This window comes from Thermobia domestica, chromosome 2 (genome assembly GCF_964235325.1).
Source record: "Thermobia domestica chromosome 2, izTheDome1.hap1.1, whole genome shotgun sequence".
NCBI lineage: Eukaryota > Metazoa > Arthropoda > Insecta > Zygentoma > Lepismatidae > Thermobia > Thermobia domestica.
In genome coordinates, this window is record NC_137455.1 from 378,632,149 (window position 1) to 378,645,233 (window position 13,085).

General features: G+C 35.6%; 1 protein-coding gene and 1 long non-coding RNA gene across 14 annotated transcripts in view; one reads left to right on the top strand and one right to left on the bottom strand.

The window, feature by feature from the left end:
- Positions 1-13,085, bottom strand: part of LOC145678864 (uncharacterized) — a 544,231-nt gene that overhangs the window by 100,423 nt on the left and 430,723 nt on the right. The gene's annotated exons all lie outside the window — the stretch shown is intronic.
- The window catches only part of LOC145678868 (uncharacterized), a 157,916-nt gene that overhangs the window by 28,813 nt on the left and 116,018 nt on the right, over positions 1-13,085 (top strand). The gene's annotated exons all lie outside the window — the stretch shown is intronic.

Consider the following 13,085-nt stretch of genomic DNA (forward strand, 5'->3'; position numbering starts at 1 on the left):
CCTGAGAGCCAGACCTGCTATTTTGAATACCCCTACCCCTCATTCCCACAGTATTTTTATATTTTACGGAGGTTTGAGGATCTTCTGAGCTGTTTACAAGAAAGGAAGAATGAGATTTATTTTAAGTCAACAACGGGAATCGAACCTAGCCTCTCAGTCGGTAGGTAGACGCCTTATCACCAACTGCACAGCGCCTCCCTATACACTATAATAGCCTATATATAAAAAAGGCCCCATCTCGACGAAATTAAAATACCACTAATTTTACAGTAGTTATGTGATATCTTCAAATAGATAAAAGATAATCGAAATGTGGAACAAGACCTCGCTAGACAATATTGTTTTACATGAGATACCTTATCACGACTCACTTATCTGCTTTTTGATTTCCAGCCATTTAGAAAATCGGCATTTATTTTCGGCATGCAGGTGCTAATGCAAGACTGATTATGGAAATATTTGTGCTGATCACTAGACGAGAAATTCTGTCGAGTCTGGTGGATAACACAAGTTCACCTAACAAATCTTAAGTCTCAAACATTGCTTTAGTGTTACACGGTTCATAGCATAAAATCTAAGCATTTATAAAATGATTGTAGGAGCATAAAGACGAGCTCCTAGGAAAAAACTCAACGTTTAAAGACACGCAAGAAATTACAGAATATATTCCAAACAATAAATTTGGTTTAAATGTTGTTACACCCTCTGTGAATCTCTCATTACGCGCAAGGATTTTGTTAAGTTTCAAACGAAATTAAGAATGAAATCACGGCATATAAATTTTGTACATAAATTTACAAAACGAGACGAGACGAAAACATATTTTTTTCGAGAATCGAGGCGAGACGAGATAGAATCGAATCGAAAAATGAAATGAAATGAAATCTTTAAGTTTAACGTCCCAGGGTTATGCCGGTTAGGCGAAAGGAGACGGTGATAATGAGTGAAATGGTGGAATGAAGAAAGTGGGAGGAAACTGGAGAACCCGGAGAAAACCCACGAGCACGGTGTTTGTCCACCACAAAGTCCACACAGCGCGAGCTGGGATCGAACCAGGGGCCCCAAGCACCGGAAGTGAACACTCTACCACTGAGCCACCGTGCCCCCCCTCCAAAAATCGAATCGAATTCTCAACAAAAATTTCCGATATGTAACTAGTAAACCTTATTTCTCGTCTTGTCTTTTGAGTAACAATAGGGAATATATCCTCTTCCTTCAGGCACACCCTCAACATAACAGTACATTAGACAAAATGATATTTAAGGAACTTTTGTCGTGCTTTTCAATCTGAAGCATATGTTTACAATCAGATCACAGATTTGCCTTTGTTTATGTATGAATTGTTATTACGTGTTATTACTATCATATTAATAGATACAGTGGCGAATCTAGGCCAGGGCCGGGGGGCCTAGGCCCCCCAGGTTTTTCAGTGACAATTTAAGCTATCATTAAAGAGCTATATTTTTGAAAGTTTATACATACATATCATAGTCTGGCTACTGGCTGCCCGCTCCACCCCAGTTTTCCCCTTCTAGATCCGCCACTGAATAGATATATCAGTTGATGTGGAATAAAAGGATGTTCGAAGGTTCTGATATTTGGGAAGTATAGCTTTGTTCGAATAAACTTTTCCAGGACAGCAAATATCCTAAATTTTGAGTAGTTAAAATACATCTGGGAAGCTCAATGAAATCCGTTACGGAATTTGTAATGTTGCAAATAAACCACACTAGGTTCTCGAGACACACTGCATCGCCTAGTATCTGTAATATTATTATTAAATGACGAGCTCCTAGGAAAAAACTCAATTTTCTAAAACTACATGTAAACAGTTACTTATTTCTTGTCTTAATAAATATAGTTCAAATATTATTACACAAGAAATCTTAACTGGGTTAATTCTTTTCATATTAGCTGAATACCAATATGAACAAATCTTTCAAAAATGGAAGATGATTAGTCATTTTTTGGACATGTTAAGCTAGGTCTTCATAAAACTTCTTAGCTTTAGCTATCAAAACATGCAGTGGTTCTCAACCGATGTGTCACGCAGTCTCATAAAGTGTGTCGCGAAATTTTACAATTTAAAAATCATGAACAATTTTATAATAATTAATTAAAATCGAGACAGACTATACCACTAAACGTCTTCAGTGGTAGCAGTAATGCTCAGTGCTATATCATTATAGAAACTATAGATATCATCATTATAGAAACTATCATCATTATCATCATCAAACTATCATTATAGAAACTATCATCATTATAGAGTCATTATAAAAACTAATTGGTTTTACTATTATAATAGATATTATTACTATTATTATTTATAATAAAAATATCAAACAAGTATCGCAATGTCCTAGACGTTCAGTAGTCAGTCAGTCAGTCAAAAAAAAAAAAAAAAAGGTTGAGAACCACTGCCCTAGAAAGTAAAACGCTTTCTTGGTTACCGTATCCTCGAGTGTATAAGCCGCAAGCATATAATCTGAATCTTTACTTTTTTCTGTGTTTTCAGAAAAAAAAATATATTCGCCTGTGCAAACAGCAAAGAGAGAGGTGAAATGAGAAAGTAGTAGGAATCGAGAGTACCCCGAGAAAACCCACGGACACAATGTTGTCCACCAGAAACTTACTTCGCCGAGAATCGAATCAGGGACCCCATGCACCAGCTGTAAGCGCTTTACTACTGAGCCACCATGACCCCAATAGCTTGTAATAAACACAGTACTACTATAGTAACACAGAACTTTCTTTTAGCACCAACATGTATCCCTTAAAAGAGCTAGTAGATCTAGTCATATTAACCACAACCTGTATGAGAAACAAAGTTAACTCAACAATAACGATGATTCATGCGTAGAAAAAATATACACCAAGTTTATGGCTTACGTATTTTTAATATTTTCATGTATATCTGCACTCTTAATTTCGGATTTTTGGGGAAAGAAATGCTGCTTATGCATCTGGGAATAGGATTAGTATTAGGAACTTAATTATAGTACATTTTCTGACACACACACACACACACGCTCTCATATATATATATATATATATATATATATATATATATATATATATATATATATATATATATATATATATATATATATATATCAGTCATATTAAATAAAATAGTGGCGGATTTGAAGACTATGGGGTAGTGGGTGGAGTGTAGAGAACCACGCAGCACGAAAGCGACATTTGAATGTTCAGAGGGTGGGGATCACAAAGGGAAGAGGAGGCGTAAGAGTTGAAATTCATGTATCCGAAATGTGGGAGCCAACAGTCGCTTAATCATCGGATGATTAATGATAGCGCGAACATTCCCTTCATCTATCTACTGCAACTCATCATAAAATTAGAAAAAAAGCAGTAAAATGTCATTTTTGCCCCCGTCCGATCAGCAACCCGCAAAACCGCTGTCAAGCTAACTTAGTATATAGGGGTTATATATACGTAGCAAAAGCATGTCGACAAGAGTAGTATTCCACAAGATATCCACAAACACATAGAAAATATAATGTCCGAGCCTACAAGAGGCAGAAGTCATTTTTTTAAAAAAGCCCGACATTGTTATTTTTGTGGCTGGGACAAATATATCTCAATGGTGAGGTGTTTACACTAAATGACTAATTTCACTGCTTACGGAAGCCGAAAGTTCATCACTACAGAAACAAAATTTTCGACATTGCATACATATCATATGTCAAACAAATCAAATCTCCATTTATGTTAAACTAAGACTTCAATAAAATTAAATTGCATCGCTTAAATTGCATTGCTTTGCTGTCTGTTTATCTTTGGTACTTCACTTTACTACAGAAACCGAACACAAGGTTTAACAAACAAAAGAATGATCCAATACTTTGAAATTACAAAATTAAAATCTTAAAAGACATTTCTTCGTGTTACAACTCTCAAAGGGCCACGACCAGCCAAACGCTTATAATTGGATTATGTATAGTCAGTACATATGTTCTTACTACCGTCAATTCTGGCTCTTTGGTGCCAGGGGTTGAAGGATGAAAATACTGATTTTAAAATTATATCTATCCTGGCAGGGTCGCCAGTTTTGTACAGGTGCGGCGACCCCTTCAGGATGAAAACGAAAATTTGCACTGTACCCATACTCGAATGGGGGAGCTAATTTTGAAATGGACTCTTGAATGTGGATGGTATAAATTTTTGAATGGAGTTGAGTAGAAAGATTTGTTCTGTCTTGAAGTAAATTATCAATTCCTCTGTTCACTATCAAACCCTTTTAAAAAGTCGACGATACCATTCAGAGATGAAGGCATGCATTACAAAATTAGTTTTCTCTTCCGAAGGTAGGAATGGGTACAGTACACATTGGAGTCTCCGTCCTGGGTTTGTCTTTGAGTCGTTGCACTGGACTGGAGATCGATATGTCTTAAATCAACTTAGTTTCTTACAATTCTATGCTCCCACCATGAATCGAACCCGGATCCATGTGCACTAATCATTGAAGAATTTTCTAAGGCAATATTTCCTTTACAAGTTTTCGTTCATGACACCTTAGTGCACTACAGTTTTCGATGGCGCCCTGATTTATGGTACCCTTCTGTGCTACGATTTTCGATGGCACCCAAGTAATATCATATCCGAACCTAAGATAAATATTCTACATATAAATACATACAAAACTATACATATAGGCTATGGAAAAAAATTAAAACCACGCTACTTTAAATTCACGTACAATTTATGAAAGTAGCGTGAAGTAAGTACATGTTTTGAAAAGAAAAATGTAAGATCATTGTTAAATTAATTCGTAATTAATGGGATTTGTGTCACTGACAGAAAATCTTTCTCAAAGCATGGAATCTAATGGGGTTCAGTCCAGGCCCGTATCCAGGGGGTCTAGGGGGCTGCTCCTATAAATTTTCACTAGCCACTCTAAAATTTTGACAGGAGGCTTGCAAATAAACTATAATATGGTGATAAACTAGATTATGGTTGGATTGGGCCCCCCTAACTTCTGCTGCCTCCCCCCCTAAATTTTTTAGACTGGCTACCGGCCTGGTTCAGCCATCTTCATTTTCTGTTTCCAAATAAATTTTGCCGCTCCTGTCAGCAAGGTACTACGCACTCCGACGCCGCAGCGCACAGCTTGAGAAAACCAGGTCCAATGCATTGAAGTTGAGACCTCAAGATCCGCATGTTGTGGGTTCCAAACTCGATCAGGATATAGTATGTATAGTGGGTTTACAAATTAAAACAACTGTTCTTATCAGAAAGTAGAAACGCTTTCAAAGTCTTGACTGGAAGACCAATCGGAAAACGAGCATTAGGAAGATCTAGGCGCAGATGGGAAGGCAATATTAAGATGGATTTAGCAGAGATAGGAATACAAAGTAGAAACTGGATCCAATTGGCTAAGGATATAGAAGTTAGTGGAGAGGTTTTGTGAACGCGGCACTGAACCTCCGGGTTCCATAGGCCATAGAGTTAGTTTGAGTTAGTTCTTATCAAAAGTAAAATTGTTACAAGGTCATTTGTGGTTACTCGCAGATTGTCAATGAGTCGAATTTTTCAAACACTTAGACCCTTGCAATTGTCGTCATGAGTCACGAGTAGAATGTGCTTATAATGTTTCTGTAAATCTTGATATTGGTGGAAAAAATCTTTCTGTTTGTTTTCAAAACTATATTGTCCTTTCACCAGTTACTTTATACAGGAAACTGTACTCACAGTTGTCTTCATTTTTAAGTTGTTAAAAGAAATTGTGTAGGTAAAGATACCTATTTCTTGTAGTATGAAGCTTATTAGATATTTATATTCTCGTGTATACGGTGGCGTGGTAAAAGCCGGAACACATTGATAGGGTTACAGTCTAACAAGGATATTCCAATAAAGCTAGCGGTAAGAGCAGAAATGAGGGATTCGAGCCAAGTCCATTTTCCAAAAAAGACGCCGATCACAGGTGTTGTGCCGCGGTAAAGTACAGCTCACAGAGAGAAGTCAAAAATTCCACCTGTCTGGGGATTTCTGCTGCACATACCTCTTGGTTCTTACACGCCATTAACTTCGCCGACAAACGTCATTAGTTCCAAGCATCAGTCGATGGACATCGGTATGGCTGCAATGAACGCACAAGAAATAAATTCTCTGTACTCATTTATAAGAAGACCCTTCTTTCTTTCCGCGGGAGCTTTATTTAAAATGCATTTGCACATATCTCTGTCACTATCTCTTGGCGGGAAGTTGCTCGACACTCCTCCAGGCCATTAATCAGTGGTTAATGCATAAAGGAATGTGTTCATTGCTTTATGACGTTTCGTCACCAATTAGCATCTCTCTCTACTAGATGGCGCTGCGTACTACAAAGGTTTGTGTGGTGAAATCTATTCTTGAGTTTATATCAACGCATTCTTCTCATTAAATTTATGCGCCATCAGCTATTTAGCAGTTTCAAGCCGTGCTCATTACTTCAACGTTTTATGTGTAGGTTCAAATCCCGTTTACAATAAAGAAAACTCTGAAGCATTGGTATCTATCCCCCACGGTCTATAACGTGCCTAAAAAATATTCTGACTAGGAAAGGTCGCGGGGTGTCACTCGGACTTCATATCGCTAGTAGGTTCATTTGACTCCTTTCTATATATGAAACAATTAGACAACCGGATAAATCCTCGATCGTAAGCGCGTTTGAATTATGAGCATTAAAAGTTCAAAATGGTACAGATTTTATAAAAAGTTTCAAGATTTTTTTTTTTATATATATATACAAGCTTCATTTTTGGTATTGAGGGACTTTCTTAGGTGCCGAACACGGTTGTGAGGTAAAGACGTATGCATTTTGCAAGATAAGGGTATTTATTAAGAAGGGCTAAAGGGTAATAGCGTCTTACAACATGCAAATTGTCTTCCATTTGGCACATCGGGTCGTTACGCTTATAAAACGTATTGGCTACTCCCAAGAGCGCCATTCTTGGTTGGCCAGGGAGACTCCCAATGCTCACGTGGTCCCCCATGTATTTTTATGTTTTTTTTATTGTTATATGTATTTTTTATAAATATATAACATTTGGCATAATTTGAGTTTGTCTTAAAAACCCTATATATGCCTTCTTAGACCCTTGTCTACACCAAATACACATCTGGATGGGTACCCCCAAAGTTGGACTTGTCCACCCCTATTCGACTGTATTGTGTATCAAATATCACGTTTTCCAGAATTTTAAGCATAACGTCTTACTGTAACTGTAAATACAAATAATGCAACAGATTTTCTAACCTAAATGTTTTTTATTATTATTATTTTGATTTTATATGTTTATACATCGTTTTTTTCAGAACCACAGAACGGTTTCAAATATAATATTTCTTTAAAGTCATGACTGGTGAACTAGTTCTTCAATACTTCTTACTTTTTTTTTTTTTTGTATTTTAAAGAAATATCCTTTTTTTAAATCGAAGCGTTAACTAAAGGTAACTTCAAGATCGGAAGTATCCTATTTTCTTCCGCTGACTTAACTTCTTTATTTCCTTGTGTAGGAGAACATAAGAACCTTCAGGGTTTTTTTTTAAATTAATGTATTTTTCTTTTTTCAAAGTGATACTACATTAACTAAAAAAATCATTATCTTTCCTTCAGTTGCTATTTCAGAAGAAAAATGTAGGTATGTGTTAAAATAATGATGTGAATATATAGCATAAGAGTGGATATCAGCATTTTTATAAATGCTCTATATTCTTCTCCCCGTTTGATAACGTATTATGACGTTTTTCATTCTGAGAAGTAAATTAGAAAGAAATTCTCGTGGCGAAACGTTGAAATTAACGATTTAGATCTAAAGATGATTAACACGCCACTTTATTATTAGTATTATCATTATTATTTCATTTGTAACAAAGAATTAACGTGCAAATAAGTTTTTTTTTTTTTTTTTTTTTTTTTTTTTTTTAAGTTTACGTTGTTAGTTGTAGATAACAATGTTATAATTTTAAAACTGATTATACCTCAGATTTTGCTTTTGCGTTCAAATTTTCTTCCTCACCTCTCAAAGTCATTTTAAAATTTAAACTAGAATTTCCGGTTTACCCTCAGATGGTCCTTACGTCTAAATATAAACAAAGTACTTTGTGATTTTACTGACGTTAACTAAAAATCTGATAGCTCTACTAACAGCAGTTTTCTTGAAAACAAGAAATTGCTGGTTCGTTGAATTTAATGACGCATATTATTTTTTTAAAAATATGAAGTTTTATGATGTGAGCTTATCTTACATACCAAAGATTCTCATTCATCACCCCTTGGTCTGTGATACAATCTCCCCCCCCCCTGTCCCCACAAATATATTAGCATGTCTCCCCGAAACCAGTACCACATTAAAGCTTTTCAATGTCTTGCTACCACCACCACCTGGTACGAGCTTGCTTATTATTATTTTTTATTGTAGAAATCATTTTTTTTTTTTGTACACTTTCTTCCAACAAGCTTTAACTAGTTCAAATACGTATAAATTAATGGACCACTTTAAGATTTCAATGGCAAAGTTGCGTCTCGCCCTTTCTTGTGTGAACATTTCTGACCTTGCACAATTCTATTTCAATTGCTAACCGTATTTAATCGCTCTGGTCTGTTTGGGTCAAATTTTAAAATCAATTATTCACCTAGTTTTACCGACCTGAATGAATTTTTTCACCCACTTCTAGTGACCCTAATGAATACTTCATCCACTTGAACTGATTCAAATGAATTTTCCATCTATATTTTCAGCTATGAATGTTTGCATCCACTTCTACCAATCCTGATAAATATTTCACCTATTTCTGCCATAGCCTATACCAATTCAAATATTTTTCATCAACTTCTACGAATTCAAATAATTTTTTCACCAACTTCTACAAATTCAAATATTTTTCATTAGCTTCAACCAATTCAATTTTTTTTTCACTTTCAACCGACTCAAACAAATTTTTACCAACCTCCATCGATTCAAATATATATGAATAAATTTTACCGCAACTTCAACATAATCAAATATTTTTTTTCATCCATTTCTACCAACTAACCTGCTCTTAACTAGGCGAGGTCACGCTACCCTAAGCTAAACTTGGCTAGCCGTAACAAATCTAGCTAAACTAGTATATGGGACTCAGTCGATTGCATGTGAGTCGGATAAATAAAATGCAGATCGCGACGCGATGTTGCCATGTAGTAAAGAGGTGTGGCTAAGCAGGTGAAACAAGCAGTGGTTGCTAAATCGCTTCTTTCGTGCATAAACTGATGTGAATGTGTACAAACATGTGGCAACACCGCAGCCCTCTCATTTGCTATCAGCATTTAAAAGAAAATCTTAGTTTCGGCTTAAAATCCATAAACGCTGTCCCTGAATATAATCTAATCTAACGATACAGGTATTAACAGGCTGAAATTACCTAAGCTAAAGTAACTTGAAGCATGCGAAGAAAACTAACATAAGCGACACGTACTGAAGTTAAGGTAACGTAATTCTAAGCTAAACTAAGTAGTACATTTATTGATTACAGAAAAAATAAATTTACAGTAATTTCCTTTATGTAATTTACAGTAGTTTCCCGAAGTAAATGTAAGATAATAAATTAAAGATCTCTTATTAAATAAGACGTCGTGTGTTAGAACGAGTATAGAAAAATATCTTACTCCAAGGAACAGCAAATTAATAGCAAGTTTCTTGTGGTCGGCTTAAAGTAAATCTATGCGAAATCGTAATTTTTAAAAACTAAAATATTTCTCCGCATAATAAATAGTACATGCCTCTTCAACCATATTTCATACAGTTACATACACTTATAATAAACACGACCTGTAATAAATCTGTCAATTCATAGGGTGAGCTGTTCTTGAGTGACCATAACGTCGAAAATTCCTTAGAAGGTTCTTACTAGTAAACCTTACGTTTGGGTGAATCGAGTTGCTGACTGAGACACATATGAGAAAGTAGTACCAAATGTGGTCAGTATTTCAGTGAAGTTTTAGGTGCGAAGCTCCAGGGGTTTAGGAGATACAGCTACCAGAACATCACATGGAAGTACAGAATAGTCTTCATACAGTTGGAGGTAAAAGCTCTGTAAGACCTCTTGTAACGACAAAAGATGAATAACAAATATATGAGTACATATTAAGACTAGGAGGAAGTCATATAGTAAGGGTATACCTGACGGCGGCCATCTTGAAATCCGCCATTTTGAATTAAGGTTAAGTTTTTAAAATAGGAATAGGGTCATGTGATACATGATTTAAGGCGCAAATTTAATCAGAAGAATAATGGTGACGGTAATTTTGATTTACACGCAATTGGTAAAAAGTTACAGGGAATTTAAATATTGTTGTTGCATATGTATTAGTCCTTTACCCCACCTTGTAAATTTTGTGTTAATGATAATATTAGGTCTGTGGTAAGAGTTGCCTTGATGGCGGTCATGTTCAAATCCGCCATTTTGAATCAGACAAAAGTTTTAAACAAAACGCATAACAGTGACACCTTATTACTAGCAAATTTTACCATAACTCCAACGGTATAACCATTTTTGCTTTATTATTAACCAGCACAAAATTAAATGGATCGCTCCTTACGACTACTGCTTTGACGGAATTGTTAACGACAAATGTGTCAAGTGTAACTCGATTGCCTTTGTCAGGTGTGCTCACTGCGAGCAGAGCATTTGTGCAAGTCATGCACTCTTTTCTGAACTACATATTGATTGTACTAATTGAGGACTTTTCTGAAAGAAAGACCCAAGTTCAATTATGACTCAATTCCACTTTGGTCGTTTTTCCTTAAATTAGCAACTTGTTTATGCGATAACAAATGCTGGTTAACGATAAAGCAAAAATAGTTATACCGTTGGATTTATGGTAAAATTTGCTTTAATAAGGTGTCACTGTTATGCGTTTTGTTTAAAACTTTTGTCTGATTCAAAATGGTGGATTTGAACATGGCCGCCATCAAGGCAACTCTTACCATAGACCTAATATTTATCCATCTGCTTTTTATTTAATTATTATCATTAACACAAAATTTACAAGGTGGGGTAAAGGACTAATACATATGCAACAACAATATTTAAATTCCCTGTAACTTTTTACCAATTGCGCGTAAATCAAAATTAACGTCACCATTGTTCTTCTGATTAAATTTGCGCCTTAAATCATGTATCACATGACCCTATTCCTATTTTAAAAACTTAACCTTAATTCAAAATGGCGGATTTCAAGATGGCCGCCGTCAGGTATACCCTTACTATATGACTTCCTCCTAGTCCTAATATGTACCCATATATTTGTTATTCATCTTTTGTCGTTACAAGAGGTCTTACAGAGCTTTTACCTCCAACTGTATGAAGATTATTCTGTACTTCCATGTGATGTTCTGGTAGCTGTATCTCCTAAACCCCTGGAGCTTCGCACCTAAAACTTCACTGAAATACTGACCACATTTGGTACTACTTTCTCATATGTGTGTCAGTCAGCAACTCGATTCACCCAAACGTAAGGTTTACTTGTTAGTTTATATCCATCTTTCCGTCTCGTTGGTTTCCATCTCTATCTTTAGTCACAAATTAAACTAACAATAAATGAAATATGAAGATGTTCCCTCAATATTTCTGACAGACATTAGCTCCTACAGTAAGACATTATTTTAAAACGTTTTTCTGTACTGGAACAAAACTTGCTTATAAATATTACAGTGTGAATTTTATAATTCCATTTGCAAGGTGATAAGCTACATTATTTTTTTTAAATATTATATTTAGTCTATTAATTATATAGGAATTTATTTTTATGTTATCTTTGAAATGCACAGGAATGTTAATAGGAGTGATTTTACAGATTTTCGCTGTAACTCGATAGTTAAATGTCCTTTGCTCTTTCAGAATTAATTTGCATTATAAACGTGCTTAAAGGAAAAAAGCAGGTACATAATTCCGTTAAATTTTAACAATTGTAGAAGCGTCAAAGAGTTGACGTTTTAGCCTTCGTGTGTGTGCGTTGTTCCCTCTCTAAACAGTTTTTCAGGAACTATATAAAAAAAAAAAAACTAACCACGGGCATGATAGCTGCTATGGGTTCGAGCTGCACGAACGCCATCTGTGAGCGACTGGCTGAATTACTTCCAGTCTAATTAGGAACACGTGGTCAGGGCGCTGCGTCGCCCTGTCTCTCAGGGGCTTTCTAGACCTAGTGGCCTTCACATCTTCTATTCAGTTGGCTTCCCAGTTTTCCTCACGACGCTGGGTGAACGCCAAAAATTGGAGAAGCACCGGCCAGGTATCGAACCCGGGACCACGCAGACGTTAATCCAACGCTCTATTATAGTTCCCCAATATATCACCAACGAGTCTTCCAATTACATCAATATACTACCTATATCAATATCAATATACAATTACAATATCTATATACTACTTTTGTTTTCTCTACTGATTCGGTTAACTAATAATTCAAATATTTATACTAAGTCTCAAATACAGTATAGTTCAGTTAATTGGAGACAAAGAAGGTTACGGACAGTACTTTTTTTTTTTTTTAAAAAAAAAAAAGGCAAGCATTCATTACGAATATGTTATCAGAGCAACTTCCATACTTTTAATATGTCGTACGACTTACCTCGGTGGTCATTACTTATTTCATTTGTGATTTTTTTTAAATGCAAACAAAGTTACTCGAGACACTTGCAGAATGTAGAAAATATAAAAACGGATAGAGAAATAGTTCTCTTTTTTAAAAAAAAAAAAATCAAAATGAAAATAAAATGAAATCTTTTAGTTTAACATCCCACAATTATGTCTTTTAAGCTAAGAGAGACGATGATTAAGGCAACTGGATGAGGATGGAATAATCGGTGGAATGAAATGTGGGAGGAAATGGGAGTAACCCGACAAAACCTGCGGACACGATGTTGTCCACCACAAACTTACTTGTCCGGGAATCGAACACACACATCACAGGTAAGCGCTCTACAACTGAGCCTCTCTTTTTTTTTTTTAAATTTAAGATACGGTGCCTGTACTAGGCACCGTTGCGGACCGACAGAAAAAAAAAACACGGTTATAAGGTTAAACAAAATAATGGA